This window comes from Corythoichthys intestinalis, chromosome 9 (assembly GCF_030265065.1).
Source record: "Corythoichthys intestinalis isolate RoL2023-P3 chromosome 9, ASM3026506v1, whole genome shotgun sequence".
Taxonomy (NCBI): domain Eukaryota; kingdom Metazoa; phylum Chordata; class Actinopteri; order Syngnathiformes; family Syngnathidae; genus Corythoichthys; species Corythoichthys intestinalis.
This window is the reverse complement of record NC_080403.1, coordinates 6263403-6290654: the sequence shown is the minus strand read 5'-3', so window position 1 is coordinate 6290654 and position 27252 is coordinate 6263403. Positions and strand designations below refer to the sequence as shown.

The following is a 27252-nucleotide window of genomic DNA, read 5'->3' as shown; positions in this document are numbered from 1 at the left end:
TCTTTAGGTGCCCTCTAAGATGTGCGCGTGCACAATCGCACACTGCTTGAACATACTCAGCGCCCATGAAAATCCTTAAAAATCCCATTGGTGGGTTACTACCCTACGATTGTATAGAGCTGTGAGGTGTATGACCTGGGTGGGTGCGGAGAACAAGAGTGAAAAGTGAGCTAGATACCTGTGCTGATTTAGTGAAGCAAAATTCCACTGCCAATCTTTGCAAGCTCTACAGTATTCATTTATTAATTTTTGAACTGATAAAATCTAGTTAATTAGACCAATAAAATGGTTTTCTGAACCATGTGCCCTGCACATACGTGGCATGCAGGTTAGCTAGCAAACAACAGTGCAGCGGAGTTCAGAGATGCAAATGCTAACCTCTTATCATGGCAAAAGGAGCAGGCGGTGATACTTTACTCATCAAGCCAAGGTAAAAAAAAATGTGGTTCTTAAAAGATGGAATGACTGTCAGGGTATGTGCAAATAGAAGAACAAGCAGTGAAACTGAATGAGATTTTCTCTCTTTTTTTTTTAAATTTTCTTTAAAAAAACAAAAAACTGTGCTGTATAGCTTCTTAGACACGGAGACTAGGAATCCTGAGTGTTCTTATTGTCTGAACAGTTTTAATGTGGCAGTTTGATATAGTTGTTCATTATGTTTTATTTATTAACTCACCAATGCCACATCTGGACAATACCCAGGCCAAAGCAGACTTCCTTGGGTTAAAGCAGGACTCTCCCATATAACATGGTACACATCTCATGAAGAACATTTTTGTCTTTTTCACAAGGGCATAGGTTTGGTCTCAATATTGGTAGGGACGATATAACAGCATAAACTGCATGTACTTTTTGCTGGGGACGGGACATTAATAAGACCAATCAGTTTGGGTGAAACAGCCATCAGCTCAATGGCTAATTTTTCTTAAATCTAGTCGAATAAATTTCTTCATCTTGTTTTGAGTGTTAAAGGCTATTTCTCTCAAAGTAGCTCCCTCCTCAAGTTCGACAAATCCGCATGGATTAATGTTATGCCAACGCTGATGCAGGTCGGACTTCCAGTAGCAAAATTAGTGGTGTGTTCCCCACCTACACAAGATTTACATTTTTACATTACTTACAGTGGATGCTGCTGGCGGGGAAAAAAACTGATATCCCTCGTCTTCGAAAGGGGAGGAGGAGCCGGCATGTTGTATTTATGTCGGAGGTGAATGCGTGTGCAAGTGTGGGGCGGTGGGGGGGTGGGGGGTAGTCATCAGCCAATCAAACGTGCGTTTGAGTGAAAAAAAATGAACTGGCACATTGAGCAAGTGAAAAGGGGTCAATATAAGTCTGAACATAATGAAAGCACTGTAATTCACTTAATAATGGTAGGGTCAATTCTATCCTTACAACATATGGGAAGACAATCAGTCTAAATTATCTATATAACTGAAGTCATTATATAATGCAAATAAGGTTGCTTAAAAGTTAGTGGGGACAATTTGAGCTTCCTGAAAAGTTGGAAAAGTTATGTCCCTACCGTCCTTATGCAAACCTACACCCTTGCTTTTTCATTTTAAGCGGGCCAAATCAAATATATTAAAAGTATACAAATGAAAATTGCTGTAATTTCATTTTTTTAATAAGCCATGTAACTTTCTCTGATCCAAGGTTTCGAACGGGCGTGATACTGGTGTATGGCCACAGTGTACACATCTGATGTTGCTCACAGTGGTCCTCAGTGTGCTCAGGGAGCTTATGTGTCTGCCCAGACACATGAAAAATTAGAGGGAACATTGGATGTTAAACATTTTCAACAGTTTTAGACTGTTAGTTTTTTCAAAAGTTTTAGACTGCATTTTTCTTCCCTTCCTCATGCAAAATCCTACTATTCTTATCAAAAAATTGATTGATAATTAATAAACATGCAGATGTTATAGCAATACTTCTTTGACAGTGTCAATTTAAACGGAGCATTATTGTTGTCATAAAGGCCAAATTTGACCCAGGTCTCCTTATGGCTCTCATTAGATTGTGCTGATACTCTATACCTGTCTTGTAGCTGGTGGGTGTAAAAAGGTTTAATTGGCTGTTTTGAATGTGATGTGAATATTCAGTATCATTTGAAAAAAAAAAAAAAAAACCTAAGCATTTATCCTTTATGATTAGATTTATCTGGTAGAGTCTTCCAATGTACAAGGCCTGACATTTAATTTAGTGTGTTGTATGAATCAGAGTAATAACAGCCAGAATGTGGCACGTCCCGTGAGATGGAGTAAAAATATTGCTTCCATATGTTTAAACGACCAACACTGAAGAAATAATCATGTATTGGAGAGATTTAGTGTTTTGTATTTTTTCCCAACATCAATTCATTGGATTCACAAAATGACCATTAAAGTAGAGCATGGGAGATTTTTTTTTAAAGAATATTAATTTGAATTTCAATTTAGCTGCTCTTGGCTGATAAGTAAACAAGGAAAACCTACTTATAATTCCCTTCATCCTCATCTCCAGTGCCTCCAGATGCTCTTGACAGCTGATGGGTTTTAATTGGGAGGGTATTTGAGTACACAAGCATTGATTTAGTATAGCTACGCAACTTGTTTGGATCCAACATTCATTTTCCACTCTAAACAAACACATTGTGTTTGGAGGAGCGTGGCAGAAAGTGACAGTGACAGCTCTAGTTGCCTGTCATCCATCACTGTCATCATGCACGCTCTCGCATCTGATGGCCACTTGATTAAGTACAGGTCGATATTTACCACAATTGAGTAGTTTTACGAACTCGCCAGAAGTGTCAACACCAACTGAGTAAAACCAGCATTTCAGTCTCGATCAGTTAACAACATTTTATAAGTATACACATATAGGTGTACCTAATGAAGTGTCCAACGTAGATCTTTTTTTTTTTTTTTTTTTTTTTTTTTTTTAAATTTCACAACACTTTCATATTTTGTTGCAATCATTGCAAATTCAAAGCACCGCATTGAAAGCTATAGGTAATTTTTTTCTCGTATTTTTCCAAGTATGCTTGATTCAATTATAAAAAGAGTTATGATACAAACTTGCGGGATACACTTTGACATTTTGTGATTAAAAAAGGAAATGTTTTTTAAAACAGTGTCTTGGTTATGAATAATATTAACTCAGTAAATTCAGGATTATCACGCAGGAAAAATCACACCAAAAGAAAAACAAATGAAGCAATATTTCTTACCTAAAATGTTGTTGGTTTGCAGCTGTCCTTGTTGACTGTGAACGCACCGCGAGAACGCACAGCGTGGAGAATTTGTCCTCTTTGGAACCTGTTTGCCAGGCTGTTGTTTGGATCTGTCCTTGGTTCTGAAGTGTTTGGTCACACTGGCAAAACTCCTGCGTGCCTCCCAACTTGCCAGCCGTCAGACCCCCGGAACAGCCAGGTCCAGACGAGCGCAGAAAAGACGCTCTGGTTGACGCCGGGGGCTTCAGAGATGAACCGCACTAGACGTGTGACTAAAGTGGCGTTTTATAAAGTATTTCAGGAGCTTTTCTTGCCGGGTACTGGTCAAAAAGAACTTCAAACAAGAGGGAGTGGAAGAATCTCGCTTGTGGTGCAACACGGACGCGCCTGTGCTGCTTCAATGAGCGCAACGCGACCACGCTGCGCGCTCCCGCCTGTTAGCAGCCCCCAAACGAGTTACACTCACGACACCAGGCGCGGGAAGAAGCTCGGTGAGCAGGAACAATTTCATGAAAACACAATGAAGAGAATTAAATTAGAAAAGAAAATATTCCAGCCTTTTGTTTCCACTCTTATTTGAACAAATGCACGGGAGGGTTGATTAAACTCAATTTGGTAATACAATAGGAGACCTTTTATAAAGGACTGGAAACCTCATTGAAACCCAAACACTCGAGTTGAGTGGGGCATGCACTTTAAATGCTGAAGGGTATTGGGCTATTCATCTTTTAGTTGTCTATTTATTCAAGTTTTCTCTTTGTTGTCTTCCCTAGGCAGCATCTGTTGCTTTGGTTCTCTTTCTGATTTGGAACACAAAAATAGAGTGACAGTTCAATTTCCTGCTATAGAATGGCAACCTCTTGCCCATAGTCGGCTGGAAAAGGCTCCAGCACCCCTCCGTCCCTCATGAGGATAAAAGGATGATGATGGAAAGGAGACTGACTGGCTGCCCTCATCCATCTCCGGAGGACATCTACACTGCCTGCTGCCACAGGACAGCCCGCAGCATAATCAGGGACTCTCACTCCGGCCACCAGCTAGTCCAACTCCTTCACTGAGGCAGACATTTCAGGGCAATACAGTAGAACTAACATTCTTAGCAATAGGGCAAGTGTCAAGTTTTGATCATTTCAAGGGCGTTGGTTTGGTTTCAACATTGGTAGGGACGCTATTACAGCATAACCTGCATGTACACTTTTTGCTGGGGACGGAACATTAATAAAACCAAACAGATTGGATACATTTCTCAGAAATAGCCGGTTACTACATAAAAATGAAAAAAGTTGAAATTATTTTCATAAGGAGAAAGTCATTTTTAAAAATGCTTCCTTCATTTCAAGTAAATTTACAGTGGTTGTCTTTTTGTGCATAGGCTGCAAATATACTTTTCTAAAAATGAAGTAGAAAATAAATACATTTTAATTACCGTAATTTCCCGAATATAAGGCGCACCCGTGTATAACGCGCACCCCAACTTTACTTGTAAAATCTAGGGAAAATTCATGTACCTGTGTATAAAGCGCACCCTAATTTTAGCACCAATAGATATGAGTTGTGTCAAATATATTTATATTATATATATTATAAACATATTATATATATTATTATATATATACTGTATACACTATTAGACTATATTTATATAATATATCGTGTATGTGTTACATAATAGTTAACAGAATTCACCAGCGGAACTAATGTTGGCAAGTTGTGTAGTTCCCGGGGGGGAGAGTTTAGTTAAGGGAACAGCCGGAAGCAAACAAATGTCCCGCGATTTGCGTGCAAGACGAACGTTGTTACTTTGTGAGTTTCAATGTAAATAAAACAACGCGGCTCGGCTCAGTGGTTCGACACTCTTCCTCAGACTCCTGTCCTAGCTCACCACACGGTCAACATTTATACGAAACGGATCGCTGTATACGTTCTCTTCAAGACAACATCGCCATGTGCCGCCATGTTGCAATGCTAAGGATAGAAAAATGTACTGGTAAATAATAAACGAATAGTACAAAAAAAAACATTTTAATTTTATTAGATGTGAAAAGTATCATGAAAACAATTATTTTGCACATGAAACTTGATTATTATATCACTGTCGTTCGGATTAGGTAATATTGTGCTGGTCCATGATTACAATGGAACATGAATAGTGATGAATTTTTTCTGTCTCAGTCCCTGTACCCGTGAATAACGCGCACCCATGATTTTACGTGTAAATTTTGGGGGGAAAAAGTGTGCGTTATATTCGGGAAATTACGGTAATGAATAAATGCACAAAATGCACAGTTGAATTAAAGTTGACAGTAGAAAACATACAGGACGACACCTCTAGGCAGCTTTCTACTCGTTTCACAAGTTAGCAAGTTCACACAGTTTAATGTTATGTTAACTCTGATGCAGGTCGGACTTTCAGTAGCAAAATTAGTGACATGTTCCCCACCTCCCCAACATTGACATATTTTTAGATTACTTACAGTGGCTGCTGCTGGCCGGAAAAAAAAAAAAAAAACCTTCTAATATCCCTCCTCTTCAAAGGGGGCGGGGGAGGCGGCATATTGACGTGTACGTATTTCTGTCGGGATTGTGTGAAATTGGGGGTCCTAATCATCAGCCAATCAAACGTGTGTTTGAGGGGGGAAAAATGGACCGGCACATTCAGCAAGTGAAAAGGGGTGAACATAATAAAAGTAATTCACTTAATAATGATAGGGTCAATTCAATCCTAACAACACAAGGGAAGACAAACTAAATTACCTTTATAGCTGAACTCATTGTAAAATTAAAATAAGGTCACATAAAAGTTGGTGGGGACAATTTGAGCATCCTGAAAAGTGGCTAGTGTTATGTCCCTACCGTCCCTATGCAAACCTACGCCCTTGGATCATTTAAAAAAAGAAATTGAAAGAAAAAATTACCTGCATCAACATGTAGACATCACATTTTGTAAGTCACAATATTACTTTTTTTATAGAAGTGTGGACATCAGGATGATATATATATTTTATATTGTGTCTAAATTGTAATATGCATAAATAAAGTCATATATACTTACCGTAATTTTCAGACTATAAGCCGCACCCCACAAATTTGACACAAAAACAGCATTTGTCCATAGATAAGCCGCACCGGACTATAAACTGCACCTACAAATTTGACAAGGAAACAATTTGTTAATGTATAAGCCACACTGGACAATAAGCCACGGGGATAGTCACACCTGAAAACTACTGTTGTCACGATACTATAATATTTTCAACTCGATATCTATACTCAAAAAAATACTCAATACCATTTTCAAAACTACATACATTGAAAACAAAATAATTTTTTTTTTTAGGAACTCGCTCAATGTTATTGGTCCAGTCTTGTGGCTCATGAAAAATTTTAACTCTTTAAAAGAGTTTATGATTACTAGATGTCCAATCCATTTGAAGTGGGAGGGTGGCAGCAAATGAATGTTCATTCACTAGCAACCCTCCCACTTCAAATGGATTGGACGTTAAGCGCAGTCAACGGCAGCCATTGAGTTAACAGGGTTTGAGCAGAATATAATTTACCCATGACAACAACATTCTCTTAACCTGTGATAGCTCAAAAACCAATAGATAACTGAGTAATCAAATATCGGATCCGGATACAACAATTAAGTATTAATACAATTCAATACTTTTAACAACCCTACCAAAGACGTACACCGCCTGCAAAATCGATATATAGGACGCAGTGGACTATAGGCCGCAGGGTTCAAAGCGGAGGGAAAAAGCGGCTTATAGTCTGAAAATAACGGTATATACAGTATATACTGTATATTTACAAAATATAGTTAAATAGTAAGTTATATACAAATATATATACTGTACATTAATTTATTTCTATTTTGTGTCTACATTTTTATATGAATAAAGTTTATGTATATGGCGGAAAACACTCAGGTGACTTGAAGTTCTGCTCTGAGACACCCAGTTTGGCCAAATTTCAAAATTGTCCGATATGCACGTGTGATACATCATTGGAAAGCTTAAAATCTCAATTTTCCTGGGGGAAGAAAAACTTTGAACAGGAGGGCGTTTAAAAAATGTTTTTTTTTAATTAAACAGCAAAACCGTATCTGGAGGTGAGAGCACGCGAGAGCAGAATTACAGACGCCATGACTTTAACGAGATATGATCGCATACTTACTTTTTTACGATCAAAAAACTCCATGTAGCATGTACTGTATCACTGAGTGTCAAGACACAGCTGTGAATGGCCACAGCTGGATTTTGGGGGGATTTTATGGGTGAAACATGGTAATACAAAAGGGTTGAGATGCAGAAATCGCAGATGTCAAGGAGTGGTCGAGATGTACTTTTTCATATATTTACCCTTTTAAACGTTTTTTTTTGGTTATGTTTTTTTTTTTGTTTTTGTTTGGATCGATTATTTATCATCTAATTTATCAGAGAAAATGCGACGGTAAAAAAAAAAAAAAATACAATTAAGCGATAGTTTTGAGGTAGATATCCGTGACTTTTTTACAGATGCCATTTTTTTCATTGTGATGTCATTTGTCAAAAAGTTTAATATATGCAAGTGAATAAGTCGTTGTTGTTGTTTTTTTTAAACAAAATATTAGACATCAATTAATGATTGTAAGCTAAAAATGACAGACATGTTGAATAATGAATATAAGTAATTACCTTTGTTTTATGGCTGGGTTGAAACAAAAGCGGTTGCGCGACGTCTGCAAACGGGGTTTCTGCGGTAAAACGGACAAATTAAAAATAGTTTGGGGGCTTAATATGCCATGAATCTGCTATGGCAGCATATAGACATATTGTTCCATCAAACACAACAGTTGTTTTGGCTTAAAATACAGCAGTTTCTTTAAAGAGGAGTGCAAGAGCAGAAACTGCTTTTTCAGTCTTGTCTGTGTTTTCCGCCATATATAAAGTTATGCAAAAATAAATAATTAATATACATATCCAGTGCTACCGCTACAAACGAACTGAATTCATCCAGGACCTGGTTTGTAAATCGAAGTGATCGTATATCGAGCGGGATTTTCACATAAGAATACATTATAATTTGATTAATTCGTTCCATGGCCCAAAAAAACCTACAATAAATCCTTAATAAATACTGCAGGAAATATTACACATAGAAAAACAAATAAATTATAAATACAAATCAAAATAATGATACTATGAATAATAACGCAACGAATCGGGTTCTAATGTGGCTGTTGTGTTTTATCGTGCTCTTCTTGATCACACCATGTGATTGACGACAGAGTGAGAGAGGTGCGGTAGAGTTCTCTTTTTGTGTTGTTGGCGTTGGCTTAGACGGACAGTAGCCGTGTTGTGTTGTACAAGTACTAAAATAAATGATTAAAAACCTGACGAAGCTGGCGATTTCTTTGCCGATGTTACAATAATAATTGTCACCTTATCAATACTGGTGAATAGAAATCGAAGGAGGACCGTCGAGATCATAGACATATTCCGGCCATATTGTGGAGCCACTTCCGGGATAGCAAAATATAACTGGAGCGGACATGGGCTAGATATACTGCAGATTTCAGCCCAACTTCGTAAAAGGGATCTGCCCTAGTGTCTTTTTGAACAATGGCCCAAACTCACTAAGGGGTCACTTGCCGAAACAGCAACCAGTTTTGGGCCAGAACTGGTCCAAAGTAGCAGACACAACATTAATGTATGGCCCGAATATGGCACGTTACCCAATTCGGGCCAGATTTGTATCAAAACCGTTTTTAGTATTAAATTTGGAGTCCATTTTGTTCAATGTATTAAACTGTAATGTGTTTATATTGCAAATTAAACTTGCCTACTAAAAGCAATAATGACATCACTTCTTTTTCATGCCATTTATTAATGCTAAATGTTACATCCCACAGACGGCTCGCTAAGGGCGTAACATAAAACAAGCCACACTTTATTTACAGTTGTCAGACATGCAAAGAACAAATATCCAAAATGCTGAAGAAGCTTCAGGGTAAGCCCAGGCCAAAACAACAAACAAAATGAAAGAAAAAAAGACACAGGCACAAAAAGACAAAAAGACAGCCACTACCCTGGCTTCCTACACTAAACAAAACAGGATATAACGGATTGAACAAAAATGGCAGCTTACCCCTACTGCTTTGGTGCTCTATGTACAGTGTGAACAAAAAGACGATCCAAGACCTCACCAAAAAAGCGGGAGTATAACTAGCAAGCGATCAATTGCACAAGTGGATGGATGGCGAGCAAACAGCTGGCGAGGAGGACCACGGCGTGAATGCTATCAATGCGACCTCCCAGAGTGTTGACAGCGGCTGTTTTTTGAAGTTGGTGCCCTCCCACGGGTGGCCAGTCAGCGGCAGCGACGTCATCTGCCCGTCCAGTGAGGCTACGTCTACACTAGGACGGATAATGCCCTTAAACGTGTAATTAGTTGGACTATACGGCATGTCAGTATGTCTGTTATCTGAATTAGTTGTTAGACTGATAAAGTAGGCGGGGAATTACCTGGTTACCCGCCGCCAACGCGCCGCCTAATATGGACTGCTGTCACTGTACAACATTCGGATACTCGGGAAGGGACGTCATGCAGTCACATGACAGCATTGTAAACAATGGAGGCGGACGATCACGAAGTTGCATTCAAGCTCTTTTCTTTTCCACACATTTTTCTTGAACCTTCAAATTACGTCTCAATAATATGCTTACATTCGGTGCCAATTTGGGGTCCTCCCATTACGGATGAGGTGGAGATGAGCGTTTTTTATGTTTTTTTTTTTTTTTTTTTAATTGGAACAAGCAACTCAACATTAAAGTTTAGATGACTCTAAACATTATATTGTATTTGTTAAGGTTCTGGAGAAACTGAGGACCCAATTCATTGACGATGAGAGGGAGTGTTGGACAGTGTACGAAGAATCCGGTGGGAAGTTTGGTGATAGAACAGTTGAATGGGCAGGCAGGCGTTTTGCCAGGCAAGCAGTAGTGATGGGTCCAGTGATACTAATTAGTGACGAGATTTGTCGTTCACTTGAGTAAACGAATCCATTCCGGTTCGTTCAGTAAAAAGATTCGTTCAAACAAATCGTTCAACGAATCGTTCGCCCCCCTCATCTCCCTCCCCGCCCAAACGAATCGTTCGGTTACTGAACGGGAAGTGACGTTGCCGAACGAATCACCAAAGACCGCTTCGCAGTATAACTGAACGGGAAGTGACATTGCTTGGTCCCTCCCTCTCTTCCACATTGACCACTCGTCGTAGTTTCAGAAATGAGTGACAGGCGGTATCATTCTGCTTTCACAGACAGCCTCGTCTCCCTCCTGCTGCTGCAAAAGCGAGGGAGAACTTCCGCGTCGTCTGTCCTAGTTCTATGGGCGCAAAGTCATGGCTCGTGCTTGCATTTCGATTTAGGACACGGTTAAACATTTTCCTTTTGTGAGGGGAGTAGGGGGCGGGGGCGCACGGACTTTCTTTAGCAGGTTCTTGATCACACATACAATCACATATACAGCATGTTTGCTGTCACGAAAATAAAAATACATCGAAAGTTTAATTTCTGAATATGGAACGACCAACACATCATATTTACATCTCGCTCTGTTGTATTTTTGTTTTTTAGTATTAAGATGATCGTGTTGAATTTTTGCACTGGTATTAATAAATAAAATAATCCGGTCAGCTCCCCTGTCGTCCCCGCATCTCAGATCGTCAAATGCTGACGAGAAATAATTGTTTGCTCTTTACGATGTCGCCTTTCTACTCTCATTAGTCTGTTAAGAAAAATGTAGACATATTGCGACATCTCCCGTGTCCGCGTGCTTTGTTTTTGGGCGCTTGAGTAGCACATGATGGACGGATTGACATAATTTGTCAAACCAACCAACACCTGACACGAAAAAAAAAAAAAAACACTCGGAAAAAAATTACATGTATATACAGTTTCATTGCAAATCAGTATTATGGTGATCATATTGTTTTTTTTGCACTGGTATTAATAAATAAAATAATCCGGTCAGCTCCCCTGTCGTCCCCGCATCTCAGATCGTCAAATGCTGACGAGAAATAATTGTTAGCTCTTTACGATGTCGCCTTTCTACTCTCATTAGTCTGTTAAGAAAAATGTAGACATATTGCGACATCTCCCGTGTCTGCGTGCGTTGTTTTGGGCGCTTGAGTAGCACATGATGGACGGATTGACATAATTTGTCAAACCAACCAACACCCGACACGCTGACACGAAAAAAAAAAATAAAACACTCGGGAAAAAATTGACATGTATATACAGTTTCATTGCAAATCCGTATCATGGTGATCATACTAAATATTTTTTTCTGTGCACATATGAGGTAAATATCGGTGCCATGAAGCCTCCATATAGTGACAGTTCTCTGCCCGCTTCACTGCCGTCACGCGACCGCAGCTCAGCTTTTGCTTGCCTCGTAGCTACCCGTGTTTTAAATTACTGTAAATTTGATAGTATGTCGTCAAAGGCAGTCACGAGTTTGTTGAGAAAAGTACTACTCTAAACAATGCTCGCTAGATTTGTGTGGAGGTTTGGTCTGTTTGAGCAGCATTTGATAGGCTCCACGTTAACAAATATGTGACAAAGTCATTTCCTTTCATTTTCTGATTCGTTCACCGCATAGTCATTACTGGAAAATCAAGTTAGCAGCAAGCTAGGTCAGGAACCGGAGGACCGCGTCACTGAACGGGAAGTGACAAAACTCAGTCTTGCCCCCCTGCCTGCACGCTGGCTGCTTATTGGCCACACGTGGACGTGAGTGACAAACGCCCTGATTCTGTTTCCGCTCCCTCCCCTGCCCGCGATGAGGCTGGCGTCTGATTGGTCGTGTGCGATGTCAGAAGACGCTGCCGCTTGCTCAACGCCCTCCCACGCAGCGAACAAGCACCACCTTCATAGAACGAATCAGTGCAGATGATGATTAGTTCGGTCTCGTTCACCAAAACAATTCGTTCAAAAAGAACGAATCGTTCGCGACCGATACAACACTAATACTAATGCGCCGGCGCGCGCGCCGAGCTCATGGAGCAACCCCTGCATCAGTGCGCGTATCGCTACAAGAAAATCACGTGACCGATGCATGAACTCATTGAACTGTGTCGACACAGTCATGACGCGGCAAACTGCTTCAAAAGGAAGCGCGTCTGTCAACGCGATGGAGCTGCTGAAACAATCCACATCTCACGGTTACTTCCTCGTTGTCTACATGCTGTGGAAATGGACGTAAGACAGGGAAAATGCAGTTGTCATCTTCCATTCAAAATACAATTAATTTTAATGTAAATCTGAGTTTATTAGTGTGACAGGTACACGCGGGTCCGTCATTTGTGGAGCCTTGCCTTTACCTTTACCTGCATTTGACATGTTAGCTTAGTGGTCAGCGCGAACGCCACTCGTCCTCGACGCGTAGTGCGCACGGGTTCGAGTCCTGGTCAGAACGTATCGCAGCGCAAGTCAAAATTTTCGGTTTTACTATTAAAGTTATTTTTTTTTGCAGGTGAAATGTTGCATTTGTACTTTGTATATGACTAACCTGCCATATACAAACAGTTGCCACCTCCTCAATGCTGAAGCATTACTGGCCCAAGCATGAGAATGAAGTTTCTGATAATCCCAAAATAAACACAGGTATAGAGCCATTCTTTTACTTTCCCACAGTCACTTTTTTGGTAATTTATTAGAAATCTGTAATTAAGCTATAATTTATTTTTTGTCCACTTCAATTTCTTTCTGGTGGGTTATGGTAGCACTTAGATGACGAAGTGGGGAGTCAAGAAGGCAATGCAACTGTAGATGAAATTGCAAAAGTGCAACGATGCATGGCTGAGCCGAACATGAACCGAAGCCCAACTGAGCCAATGGACATCTTATCCAAACCTCTTTCAACTGGAAATTCTTGTGCATGCTGTCATCATTGGTTCCATGTGAGTGTGTTGTCCACAGCAGGCTTGTTTGATTTTAAAAAGGTAACCAACTAAATTTTAAACATTAAAAAAAAAACTATGTTTTTGAATAAAATTTTATCAGAACAAAAAGTCCACAGGCATTCCTCATTCACCCATTCATTATTACTTACATTTTCACATTATAATATATGTTCACATAATTTAAAGATATGGAATAATGCAATATGAATGCAAAGACTTAAATTATTTGATTTTACATGCTATGTCATCAATTCAGTGTCAGTCTGTCAAGTGGGTTGCCTGTAGGGATTTTTTTATGTCCAGCAGGTGTCAGTATTCAATGACACAGTATCCACACTGTGTCAACACAGTGTGTCACTGTGTCGACACGCTTCATGAGGTCTCACGGACCCATCACTAGCAAGCAGTACAGGATCTTGGGGGGAAAAACACAAAAATGAGCACAGTGTCAGGATTACAAGATTCTTTGTTAGCGGAAAGTCACATACCTGTAGGTGAGTTGTTGATCTGGCGATGATGTGAGGTCAAGGTCCGGTTTAAGTAAGCTCCTGACCATGATCAGCGGCACCTGTCTCAGGCTCACCCATCTGTGCAATCAAGGCGACAATTAAGGCAAAACTGTATTTGTTTTGCTATGTGTAATTGCCATTGGTAATAGTACCAGCAGTATTTATTAAGGATTTAGTGTAGGTTTTCGGGCTGTGGAACGAATTAATGGAATTAAATTGTTATTCTTATGGGAAAATCTTGCTCAGCATACGGCCATTTCGACTGACAAACAATGTCCTGGAACGAATTAACTTCGTATGTAGAGGTACCACTGTACATTAAAATTGAAATTGAGCAAAACAAGGATACTCCCTTGTGATGGCCCCCAATAACACTCTAAAGTTGCTTCAACTGGGATGCTTGCATTGATTGATCATGTTTAAGTGCCAATGACAGCACTAAGCATCCAGTTGAATGATTGCTGACAGCCATCCCAGTCAAAATGAATTGGATGTCTAGTAGTGTCAACGGCAGCCAATGAGTTAATGAGTCCCTTACAAAGGGTTAAGGACAGTTTCCATAGACAAACTACTTTGTAAAAAAAAATTGTCACATTCACCTCCAGACAATTTACGCAGAAAAAAAAAATATGTGTAAGCACAGGGAGAATATGTATATATTTGAACACTCAGAACTGTGAGGCAGATGTGCCACCAATACTCCACCTTGCTGCCAGGGCCGGGGATGAGCTACAACTACATCCTGACGAACCTAGAATTGAGGCTATTGATAAAAAGAGAAGGAGAAAAGACACTTAAGGACATTGAATAGTAGAAAGTAGAAACATAGTTTCTAGTGTTTTGGTTTATTTTAAGAGTTTGAATGAATGAATGAATGCTTTATTTCGGACATGTGCAAGAAAGAAAATAAAACAAACAAAAAAACAATTTAAAAAATCAGACAAAACCAATAAGACACTTAAGAAAACAATAATAATCAATAATTATAATAATAATTACAGAATTTATTCAATATTCCCAAAAGGAGTGGGATGAAGCATTTGCTTATTAAAACCTATTCCCCCTTTCTATTCCTTAACGATCAGTCCATCATATTACTAGTCGCATATTAACAAAAGAAAAGTCAATAATTATGTACATTAGATGAATAAAAATAATAAACACAAATTTAAAACGTCCTGATCAATAACAACTTCTATTATTCATATTAAAGCTCTGACAAAATTGACCAAAAAATGACAATTTTTCTAATCGTAAATTACAGCATTTGAAGGAGAGCAGACTCATTTTCAAGCTCAAAAGCAAGAGGTTAAATTTCGGTCCATTCTTTTGTTACTTTAGGACAAATGAGGTGAAAATCCGATATTGAGTTGGGATTTGGCTGCTGTTCAACTGAATCCAGCAATATGAAGTCCAGGGAGATATCTATGCCAGTGAAGTAGAACAAGATAAATTTAAGAGCGAGAAGGAAAAATGTTAGATGTGACCAAATAAACAGAAAGAAATAAAGCAGTGGTAAACTCAAAAGTATCTAATCTTGGAAGACCCAGCCATGTGTCAAACCACAGGTTCACAGCCCAGATCAAGCCCTCTGTGTCATTTTATATTGTGTGGTGTGCTAAGCCTTGCTGCAACTTTTCCTGAACTTTAAATCAGAACAAACTCTTCAGATCATGACTAATTGCAGGGATAATTAAGGTGCAGGGCATCTAATTGCTTTATACACTAGCTGCATACTATCTTCATCTTTCAATTTCCTAAAAAGAAAGGACTTCAGCTGCTGGCATTTCATTCCCAATGTCATCCAATCTGTCTGTTCACACAAAAGAAAGGCAGTTGGTTTTGCAGTATGTTAACATACTAATAAGACCTACCTAATAGGAACTAAAAGATTAAATAAAAACCGAGGTACACACTATACTAATATTTTTGTCATATGTCCAAAGATAAGTATCTACAGTGGTATGAAAAAGTATCTGAACCCTTTGGAATTCCCCACATTTCTGCATAAAATCATCATCAAATGTGATCTGATCTTTGTGAAAAAACAGTGTCAGCTTTAACTAAAACCACCAAAGCATTTTCATATTTTAATGAGGATGGATGAACAATGACAGATGGGGAAAATAACTAAGTGAACCATCACATTTAATATTTTGTGCCCCCCCCCTTTGGCAGCAATAAATTCAGACGCTTCCTGTAGCTGCAAATCAGTCTGGCACATCGATCAGGACTAATCTTGGCCCATTCTTCTTGACAAAGCTGCTGTTGTTCAGTCAGATTCCTGGGATGTCTGTCCATTCTGAAGTTGATTTACTTCTGTGTTTTGGATTAGGGATGTCCCGATCCAGGTTTTTGCACTTCTGATCCGATACCGATATTGTTTTGCACTTCCGATCCGATACCGATACTGGCCGCTACCGATACCGGCCTATCTGAGCATGTGTTAAAGTTTAAAGTTATTTAGCCTCCTTACTTAGTTGTCAGACTCATGTTGAAAAAGGTTTTAGTACTTTTGATAACAACTAGCCAGCTGAATTAGGTGAGTTTGAATAACACACAACGGTTGGTAACAAGAAACTGACCTGTTTATTCAGTGACAAACACAAAACATTATAAATAACAAACAGAATTGGCATAGTCAGTCAGTAAAATGTGCAAATAATATTGTAAACTGTCTTTAAAAAGCAAAACACACAAACAACCTCAGTGGAAAATCCCGCAAACCCCCCAAGCTATTAGATGCTTTTAATGTTTCGTGCATTAGTTACAAAAATTGTATAAAAAGCCTCTCAGGTTTAAATAAACGACTATTTCAGTATCAAGTTACCATTTTAAAACAGTAAAAATAATACTCAAGTCCCCGTTCTGTATCGGCAGCTTTAAAGTACATTCAATTCATTTAATGTTGCGAATCAACTGTTAAAGTTGTTAAAATTGCTCCCGTTATTCCATAATTTCCCTTCTGTCTACTTTCGACATGTGAAAGTTTTAAAACTGTTTTGAAGATAGATTCAAGTCATGATTTTGCCGATTTAGGAGCATTTTAAAATAAAAAGTTAATTAGGTTCGCTTGGAAGGTTCACAACAGCCTACTAGGGAAGTCTCCTGCTTTAAGATGGCGGCTGTTTACTAACGCAACTAGTTTTCAATACTTCAATGTTGCTAACGCCGTCGAGTCCGTCATTTTGCATCTAGTTCTATATACATACAGTGCCTTGCAAAAGTATTCGGCCCCCTTGAATCTTGCAACCTTTCGCCACATTTCAGGCTTCAAACATAAAGATATGAAATTTAATTTTTTTGTCAAGAATCAACAACAAGTGGGACACAATCGTGAAGTGGAACAACATTTATTGGATAATTTAAACTTTTTTAACAAATACAAAACTGAAAAGTGGGGCGTGCAATATTATTCGGCCCCTTTACTTTCAGTGCAGCAAACTCACTCCAGAAGTTCAGTGAGGATCTCTGAATGATCCAATGTTGTCTTAAATGACCGATGATGATAAATAGAATCCACCTGTGTGTAATCAAGTCTCCGTATAAATGCACCTGCTCTGTGATAGTCTCAGGGTTCTGTTTAAAGTGCAGAGAGCATTATGAAAACCAAGGAACACACCAGGCAGGTCCAAGATACTGTTGTGGAAAAGTTTAAAGCCGGATTTGGATACAAAAAGATTTCCCAAGCTTTAAACATCTCAAGGAGCACTGTGCAAGCCATCATATTGAAATGGAAGGAGCATCAGACCACTGCAAATATACCAAGACCCGGCCGTCCTTCCAAACTTTCTTCTCAAACAAGGAGAAAACTGATCAGAGATGCAGCCAAGAGGCCCATGATCACTCTGGATGAACTGCAGAGATCTACAGCTGAGGTGGGAGAGTCTGTCCAGAGGACAACAATCAGTCGTACACTGCACAAATCTGGCCTTTATGGAAGAGTGGCAAGAAGAAAGCCATTTCTCAAAGATATCCATAAAAAGTCTCGTTTAAAGTTTGCCACAAGCCACCTGGGAGACACACCAAACATGTGGAAGAAGGTGCTCTGGTCAGATGAAACCAAAATTCTACTTTTTTGGCCACAATGCAAAACGATATGTTTGGCGTAAAAGTAACACAGCTCATCACCCTGAACACACCATCCCCACTGTCAAACATGGTGGTGGCAGCATCATGGTTTGGGCCTGCTTTTCTTCAGCAGGGACAGGGAAGATGGTTAAAATTGACGGGAAGATGGATGCAGCCAAATACAGGAACATTCTGGAAGAAAACCTGTTGGTATCTGCACAAGACCTGAGACTGGGACGGAGATTTATCTTCCAACAGGACAATGATCCAAAACATAAAGCCAAATCTACAATGGAATGGTTAAAAAATAAACGTATCCAGGTGTTAGAATGGCCAAGTCAAAGTCCAGACCTGAATCCAATCGAGAATCTGTGGAAAGAGCTGAAGACTGCTGTTCACAAACACTCTCCATCCAACCTCACTGAGCTTGAGCTGTTTTGCAAGGAAAAATGGGCAAGAATGTCAGTCTCTCGATGTGCAAAACTGATAGAAACATACCCCAAGCGACTTGCAGCTGTAATTGGAGCAAAAGGTGGCGCTACAAAGTATTAACGCAAGGGGGCCGAATAATATTGCACGCCCCACTTTTCAGTTTTTTATTTGTTAAAAAAGTTTAAATTATCCAATAAATTTTGTTCCACTTCACAATTGTGTCCCACTTATTGTTGATTCTTGACAAAAAATTTAAATTTTATATCTTTATGTTTGAAGCCTGAAATGTGGCGAAAGGTTGCAAGGTTCAAGGGGGCCGAATACTTTTGCAAGGCACTGTATGAAATCTATTATCTACAGTGAAACGATGTTGACGTAGTTTGTCGCGGCTGTCAGCAGCAGTCAGGTATTCTTGTGTTTTTTATCCAGCAGCATGAGTTGAGCTAAAGCCGTGAGTTGAGCATTGGCATTACCCGGGTCTACGACAAGCATGATGTTTACTCTCGGGACGCAATGCGGTCCATTTTTGTCCATGCGTCCCGAAGACCGTGCTGTGTATTAGTTCCGCTTTACTTGACATATTTCAATAATCGGAATTTGGATGTTTGTGAATCGTTCTCGAATCTTCCACGGCCGAATCGCTCAAGGATGTAATGACGGCTGGGCATGTTGAACCGTGGTTCTAAGTGTTGGATGGTGCGTCTTTACTCGTGAGAGATAATGGCTCGTCATCCAGAATGAATTCTTCGGCAATGACTCTTGTTATTCCCTGGGCTTTGGGACTGTGGAGTGCCAGTTTGTCACGCATAGCAAAAGTTTCTGCCAGTGTTAGTTGCGTACGACCTTTCTTTTTGTCTTCGGTTTTCTTAACATACTTCTTATATTGTTTGTGGTGGTATTTCGCTAAATGCATGATTAGGTTGGTTGTATTAAAACTTCTTACAGCTTTACCACCACGCTTAACTTTATTGTGGCATATGTTGCACTCTGCCTCTTCGTCTTTGTCGTCCTTTAAGATGAAATGATCCCACACAGCTGACATTTTTACCGATAAAGTTTCTCGGTAAATTGGGAGACGGTAATGTAAATGTAGTGTGTTGAACGTGTGCCGTGAAATGCGGACCGGATTTTAGGGAACCCGAAGCAAAAACTGGAATGGATTATGTAAATCGGTGCGCTGGAAACCCTGTTAAAAAAACACTGGATCGGAAGTCTGGATCTGAATTTTTCCGTGTTGGCCTATCCGATACCGATGCGCATTTTTTTGCCCATATCACCGTCCGATCCGATCCAAATATCGGATCGGGACATCTTTATTTTGAATCATTGTCTTGTTGCAGCATCCATCCTCTTTTAAGCTTCAAAGGTCTGTCAGATGGCCTCAGGATATCCTGAAAAACATCCTGATAAAGTTTTGAATTCATTCTTCCATTAATGATTGCAAGTTGTCCAGGCCCTAAGGCAGCAAAATAGCCCCAAATCATAATGCTCCACCATGCTTCACGGTGGAGATAAGGTGTTGATATTGGTGAGCTGTCCCATTTTTCCTCCACACATGATGCTGTGTGTTACTCCCAAACAATTCAACTTTGGTTTCATGAGTCCACAAAATATTTTGCCAAAACTTCTGTGGAGTGCCCAAGTGCATTTTGGCAAACATTAAAAGAGCAACAATGTTTTTTTTAGACAATAGTGGCTTCCTCACTGGAGTCATCCCATGAAAACCATTCTTGGCCATAGTTTTACTTATAGTTGATGTGTGCACAGAGACATTGGACTGTGCAAGTGATTTCTGTACATCTTTAGCAGACACCCTAGGGTTCTGTTTTACCCCTCTGAGTATTCATCGCTGAACTCTTGGCGTCTTCTTTGGTGGATGGCCACTCCTTGGGAGAGAAGCAACAGTGCCAAACTCTCTCCATTTGTAGACAACTTCTCTGGCTGTCAATTGATGAACATCCAGACTTTAAGAGATTTTTTTTTTTTTATCCTTTCCCAGCTTTAGCCTTGATCGCAGGTCTTCAGAGCCATGATGCACATCAGACAATGCATCTCATCAAGACAATTCTTACCAGGTGTGTGTTTTACAGTGGGCAGGGCAGCGTCAAACCACTCATTAGTGATTGGGCACACAGCTGACTTAAATTGTTTGGTAAAAATTTGGTTTCAATTGCTCTTTAAGTCTCCTTAGGTAGAGGGTCACTTATTTATGTTTCCCACTTTTGTCATTGTTTGCATGCTTTCCTCATGTTTACTCAATGTTTGGGTGGTTTTCGTCAAAGCAGACAGTTTTTACATCTGTGTGATTTTGACAAAGATCTGATCACATTTGATGGTGATTTTATGCAGAAATGTGAGAAATTCCAAAATGATCAGATTCTTTTTCATACCACTGTATTTAAATAAAGTAATTCATCAAAACCAGAGACAAAAGCAAAATGTTGCTGGCCTAACAGGCAATGAAAACTGGCGGGAGGTGGGGGAAGACTTTTGTGCTTGTCAAAAAAATACTGAAACGCTACAAAAATATTGTTGCAATATTTATTCAGCATTGGTCACAAGAAGGAATCATGTAATATTACCAAAACACTTGGTTCCTTCCAAAAATGGAGCATATTTTACATCCCACCCTTCAAATTTTAAATAATCCACATGCAAAATAGAAAAAAAAAAAAAAAACTTTGAACACCCTGTTGCAGGTTCTCCCACTTGGAAATGATGGGCAGGTTTCAAATTGTCATGGTAGTTGCTTGTCCACTGTGACATATAATCTTAAAAAAAACAACAACAAAAACAGAAGTCACACTGTATGAATTGTTTAACAATTTATTTGAATTGTACTGCTGCATATAAGTATCTGAACACCTTTCTACTAACTACCTGTTGACTTGTTGACTTTAAAAAGTCCACCTCCACTCAGTTAGTCTCCTAAATAAGTGGAGTGGAGGTGGACTTTTTGAGTGACTTTTTGACCTGTTTGAGATGGTGAGCTGCATAAAAACACCTGTCCAACCCATACACCCCAAAGAGCTGTGCAAAGAAACCAGAGACAGAATTGTAGACGTCTACAAGGCTGGAAAAGTTATGGGGCAATTGCCAAGCAGCTTGATGATATAAGATCCACCGTTGGAGCAATTTTTAGAAAAGGGAAGAAGCTAAACATGACTGTCAGTCTCCCTAGGACTGGGGATCCATGCAAAATCTACCTCGTAGGGTCTCAGTGATCCTTAGAATGGTGAGGAATCAGCCAAGAACTACACAGGAGGAGCTGGTCAGTAACTTGAAAGGAGCTGGGACCCCATTTCCAAGGTTACTGTTGGTAATACACTAAGACGTCATGGTTTAAAACCATGCATGGCACAGAAGCCTCCCCTGCTTAAACCAGCACATCTAGAGGCCTGTTTTAAGTTTGCCATTTGGCACATTTGGATGATCCAGAGGTCATCATGAGAGAGAGTCATTTGCTCATATGATATCAAGATAGAACTTTTTGGTCTTAATTCCACTCATAATGTTTAGAGGAAGAAGAATGATCAATACCAACCCAAGAACACCATCCCTACTGTGAAGCATGGAGTGGTAGCATCATGCTTTAAGGGTGTTTTTCTGCACATGGGACTGGACGACTGCACAGTATTAACGAGAGGATGAGCTGGGCCAAGGTATTGTGAGATTTTGGGAAATAACCTCCTTTTCTCAGTTAAAGCACTGAAAATGGGTGGTGACTGGGTCTTCCACCATGACAATGGCCCGAAGCAGACAGCCAGAATAACCAAGGAGTGGTTTAGTGAAAAGCATATCAAGGTTCTGGAGGTGCTTAGCCAGTCTCCAGAACCTAAACCCAATTGAAAATCTTTGGAAGAAGCTCGAACTCAGTGTTTCTCAGTGACAATCCAGAAACCTACCTGATCTAGAGATGATCTGTGTGGAGCAGTGGTACAATATCCCTGCTACACTCTGTGCAAACCTGGTGAAAAGTTAGAGGAAATGTTTGACCTCTGTAATTGTAAACAAAGGCTACTGTGCCAAATATTGACAATTATTTTCTCAGGTGTTCAAATGCTTATTCGCAGCAGTATATTACAAATACATCGTTTTAAAAAATAAATAAATAAATAAATCAAACATTGTAATTTCCGGATTTTTTTTAGATTGTCTCTCACAGTGGACAAGCACCTAACATGAAAATTTCAAACCTGCCCATCATTTCTAAGTGGGAGAACTTGCAAAATCACAGGGTGTTCAAATACTTATTTTCCTCAAGGTATATTATTTCACTAGTTTACATGAGTATATTTTTTTCCTCTTGGTCAGAAGTAGCAGCAGCTGCTAAACAGCTAGCTTTTACTCCGGAGAGATATCCTACATTAGAGCAGATTTGAGAGCCTGTTGCCTATAACCCTGTTGCTGTTAATTAAGTATTGTGAACACCAATTAAATCCTGTGAGCTGTAAGCTGAGCTAATGAAACCACTCACAGTTTATCACCTTGTGAAGGTTTATTTTTTAAGAATTCTGAAATCCAACTGTCCTCCAATTATGGAATGCCACACCTTTATTGAAGTGCATCTGGGTCAATTTAGCACTGTGCTGTCCACTCCTACAGCAGTATTTGGGGTGTGCTACAGTGTTCTGGGTGACTTCAATCAACCAAAGCAGGCAGACCATTTATGTGGTTGTTTGTGTAGGTAAATTTTCTGTAGCATAACATGTTTACCGTAATTTTCCGACTATGAGTCGCTACTTTTTTCCCCTAATTTTGAATCCTGCAGCTTATAGTCCAATGTAGCTTATTTGTTGATTTATTTGGGTTAATAGGTAACACTTTATTTGACAGAGACGTCACATTTAAAAGTGAGATAATTTGCCGGATGACACAAAATGACATTTGTCATAAGCATTCATTAATGCTCGTGGCAGTGTCATGTCATATTTATTTATGGTGCCAAGGTATAAATAAAGTGTTACTAAATACCATAATTAGCAATTAATGAAACAACTAGAACAGTAACTGAAGATACAGTTGTGGTCAAAAGTTTACATACACTTGTGAAGAACATAATGTCATGGCTCTCTTGAGTTTCCAGTTATTTCTACAACTCTGATTTTTCTCTGATAGAGTGATTGGAACAGATACTTCTTTGTCACAAAAACATTCATGAAGTTTGGTTCTTTTATGACTTTATTATGGGTGAACAGAAAAAAATGATCAAATCTGCTGGGTCAAAAATATACATACAGCAGCGCTAATATTTGGTAACATGTCCCTTGGCCATTTTCACTTCAATTAGGCGCTTTTGGTAGCCATTCACAAGCTTCTGGCAAGCTTCTGGTTGAATCTTTGACCACTCCTCTTGACAGAATTGGTGCAGTTCAGTTAAATTTGATGGTATGGTGTTTGTTCGGACATAATTCACCTAAAGGAACTTTCTACGTGTGTTGAGAGTTCCGCCCGGACTTCCCCCCCGGCGGACCTCTTCTTCTTTTTGGTTACACTACGCACGTGTCTGCGAACTGTTAGCTTGTAAGCTCGAGCTGAGCAGGGAAATAAATGTTCCCAGTTGGTGATCCCATCACTCCGCCTACGACTCCTTTTTCCTGGCGCCACACTGGTGACCCCGACAGTGGACCTGCAGTATCCGGGACCACAGCGAGCTCAATGGCCGATAATGCCACACTTAAGCTGCCGGAATACTGGGAGTAGGCACCCGAGGCATGGTTTGCACAGGCCGAGGCGCAGTTCGGCCTGCGCGGCATCGACGACGATGAACGACAATTTTGGCATGTCGTTACGGCTCTGAACAGCAGGACTGCATCCCAAGTTGTTCGTTTCATCACCTCCCCGCCAGCTCGGAATAAGTACGGCGCGCTGAAGGAACACCTCCTGTGGGTGCATGGTCTGTCCCAGCGTGAGCGTGCACGCCGACTGTTGGACATGAGCGGGCTCGGCGGGCGCTCGCCGACTCAGCTCATGGACCACATGTTAAACCTGCTGGGCGACGAGGAGCCGGGTTCGCTGTTCAGAGAGCTATTCCTGCGGCAACTTCCCGTACACGTGCGCACTAGCGGAAGAAGCCGAGGCATATTTTACCGCGATCCCTCATGCGGTACACGATCACGTGGCGCCGGTGCAGGGCGCTTCCGAGTATCTCGCCCCTGCGCATGCCACGCGCACGCCAGCCAACCAGCGGAGGAGCCGTCAGGAGCGCAACCTACGGGAGGGCTGGTGCTTTTATCATGCCCGTTTCGGAGCCAAAGCGAGGGATTGCCGACCTCCGTGCACGTACGTGGCGACGGAAAACGGCGGAGCCCGCCCCCTGTAGTGGCTGGGGTGGCGGGCACTTCCACCCAGCTACTTTTTGTCGTGGATTCTCTCTCCGGTCGCAAATTTCTGTGCGACACCGGCGCGCAGAGGAGTGTAGTGCCCGCTTTACCCGGAGAAGTGGCTGGCGCTTCGCCCGGTCCTGCACTGCGGTCAGCAGATGACACGCCTATACAGACGTACGGATTTAAGACATTGGATTTGCGCTTTGGCACTCAGCGGTTCGTCTGGGAGTTCGTCGTGGCGGACGTCGCCTTTCCCTTTTTGGGAGCGGACTTCCTCTGTGCACACAACCTGTTGGTGGACGTCGTGAATGGACGACTGGTGGACGCTCGGACATTCTTTTCTATTCCTGGGGTCAAGGGTGCGGGCGAACGTGTCTGCTTTTCCAACTCGCTCGCTGAAGACAATGAGTTTGTCGGTTGTTGTGTGAGTATCCCGACCTCACTCATCCAACATTCTCCACCGTCTCCATTGAACATGGTGTTGAACATTGCATTGTGACTTCCGGGGCTCCTGTGCATGCCCGTGCCCGCCGCCTCGACCCAGTTAAATTGGCTGTTGCCCGAACCGAATTTGAGAACATGGAGCGGCTGGGGATTGTTAGGCGCTCTAACAGCCCCTGGTCATCTCCACTACACATTGTTCCTAAGCGTGATGGTGGGTGGAGACCATGCGGGGATTATCGTCGCCTTAATGACATCACCACGCCCGACCGGTACCCCGTGCCGCACGTACAAGATTTTTCGGCGCACCTTGCTGGTTGTGTGGTGTTTTCCAAGGTGGACCTGGTGCGCGGCTATCACCAGGTGCCTGTCCACCCCGCGGATGTACCCAAAACTGCTGTGATCACTCCGTTCGGGCTTTTTGAGTTTTTGCGGATGCCGTTCGGGTTAAAAAACGCCGCGCAATCTTTCCAGCGATTAATGGACTCCGTTTTACGCGAAATGCCGTCCGTGTTCATCTACCTGGACGACATTCTTGTTGCGAGCAAAGGCGTTCAGGAACACATGCAACATCTGAGGGATTTGTTCGGTAGGCTGGAAGCTCACGGTCTTGTCGTGAATCCCGCAAAGTGCGTTTTTGGTGTCCCGTCCGTACAGTTTCTCGGCCATCTCGTTGACAAGGATGGGGTGGTTCCACTGCCCTCCAAAGTGGAGGCTGTCACTGCTTTTGCGCGTCCTCGATCGGCGCGGGGGCTCAGGGACTTTTTGGGGATGGTGGCGTACTACCACCGTTTCATTAGGCACGCGGCGCACGTCATGCGCCCGCTATATGAAGCGCTCAAGGGCACGACTCCTACACAAGACATGGTTTGGTCTGCCGAGAGGTTGGCGGCGTTCGAGGCCTCCAAAGCTGCTCTCGGACAGGCGACGTTGCTGGCGCATCCTCGGCCCGACGCGCCTGTTGCCCTCACTGCCGACGCATCTGATTACGCCGTGGGGGCTGTTTTCGAACAGTGGGTTGACGGTGCCTGGCAACCGCTCGCCTTTTTCAGTCGCCAATTGGTGCCTCGTGAGCGCAAGTATAGCGCCTTCGACAGAGAGCTGCTGGCCCTCTGGCTAGCCGTACGTCATTTTCGCTTCTTGTTGGAGGGTCGCGACTTCACTGCGTACACCGATCACAAACCTCTCGCATTCACGATGTCACGCTCGGTGGAACCGTGGTCCACGCGGCAACAGGGCCAACTTTCATATATTTCAGAATTTACCACCGACATTAGGCATATCTCGGGTAAATCCAATTTGGTTGCTGACTGTTTGTCCAGGGCGCTCGCTGGCGCGGTTCAGCTTGGTTTGGACTATGCCACCATGGCGCGGGATCAGGAGCAGGACGACGACGTGCGCGCTCTCTGTTCTGGGGATTCGGGCCTGCACGTGCAGCGCGTTCCGGTGGGCGACTTGGGCGTTGCGCTGTGGTGTGACGTTTCTTCCGGCGTTGCTCGCCCTTTGGTCCCTGCGCGCTGGCGTCGAAAAGTGTTCGACGCGGTCCATAGCCTTTCCCACCCTGGTTGGAAACCGTCCGCGAGACTGGTGTCTCAAAAGTTCGTGTGGCGTGGGCTCAAGAAGGACGTGCTTGCGTGGACTGATTCTTGCGTCGCTTGTCAGCGCGCCAAGGTCCAGTGTCACATTAAAATGCCCCCTGAGACCTTTCGCGTTCCCGAGAGGCGTTTCGACCATGTCAATGTGGACTTAGTGGGCCCGCTGCCCATGTCGCATGGGTTCACACACCTGCTCACCATGGTCAATAGGACCACACGTTGACCCGAGGCTGTTCCGTTGTCCTCCACGTCCACGGCGGATGTAGCGCGTGCGTTTATTGGGACGTGGGTCGCACGTTTCGGGACGCCTTCTGATCTTTCGTCAGACCGGGGGGTGCAGTTTACATCCGAGTTGTGGGGCGCCGTTGCCGACAGCTTGGGTGTCATACTGCACCGCACCACTGCGCATCACCCACAGGCAAATGGGCTGTGCGAACGTTTTCACCGCTCCATGAAAGCCTCCCTTCGCGCGTGTTTGAGCGACGGGGACTGGGTAGATAAACTTCCATGGGTGCTGCTGGGTCTCCGGTGCGCTCCCAAAGAGGATCTGCAGGCGTCTTCCGCCGAGTTGGTTTACGGCCAGGTGTTGTGCGTCCCCGCTGATTTTGTTTCCGAGGCAACCGTTCCGTGGTCTGCTGTGGGTCAAAGGGCTGACCTGCTGGAGTTCGGCGGCAGGTTTGCCCCTGTCCCGACCTCGCAACACTGCGTGCCCCAGGTGC

The 27252-nt window shown here is 42.0% G+C and overlaps 1 protein-coding gene across 1 annotated transcript in view; it reads right to left on the bottom strand.

The window, feature by feature from the left end:
- The window catches only part of grm2b (glutamate receptor, metabotropic 2b), a 118872-nt gene extending 114905 nt beyond the window's left edge, over nt 1–3967 (bottom strand). Inside the window, exon 1 of the mRNA XM_057846421.1 lies at nt 3206–3967. The gene's annotated coding sequence lies outside the window, so the exon portion shown is untranslated. The remainder of the gene's footprint in view (nt 1–3205) is intronic.
- Nucleotides 3968–27252: the final 23285 nt, after the last annotated feature.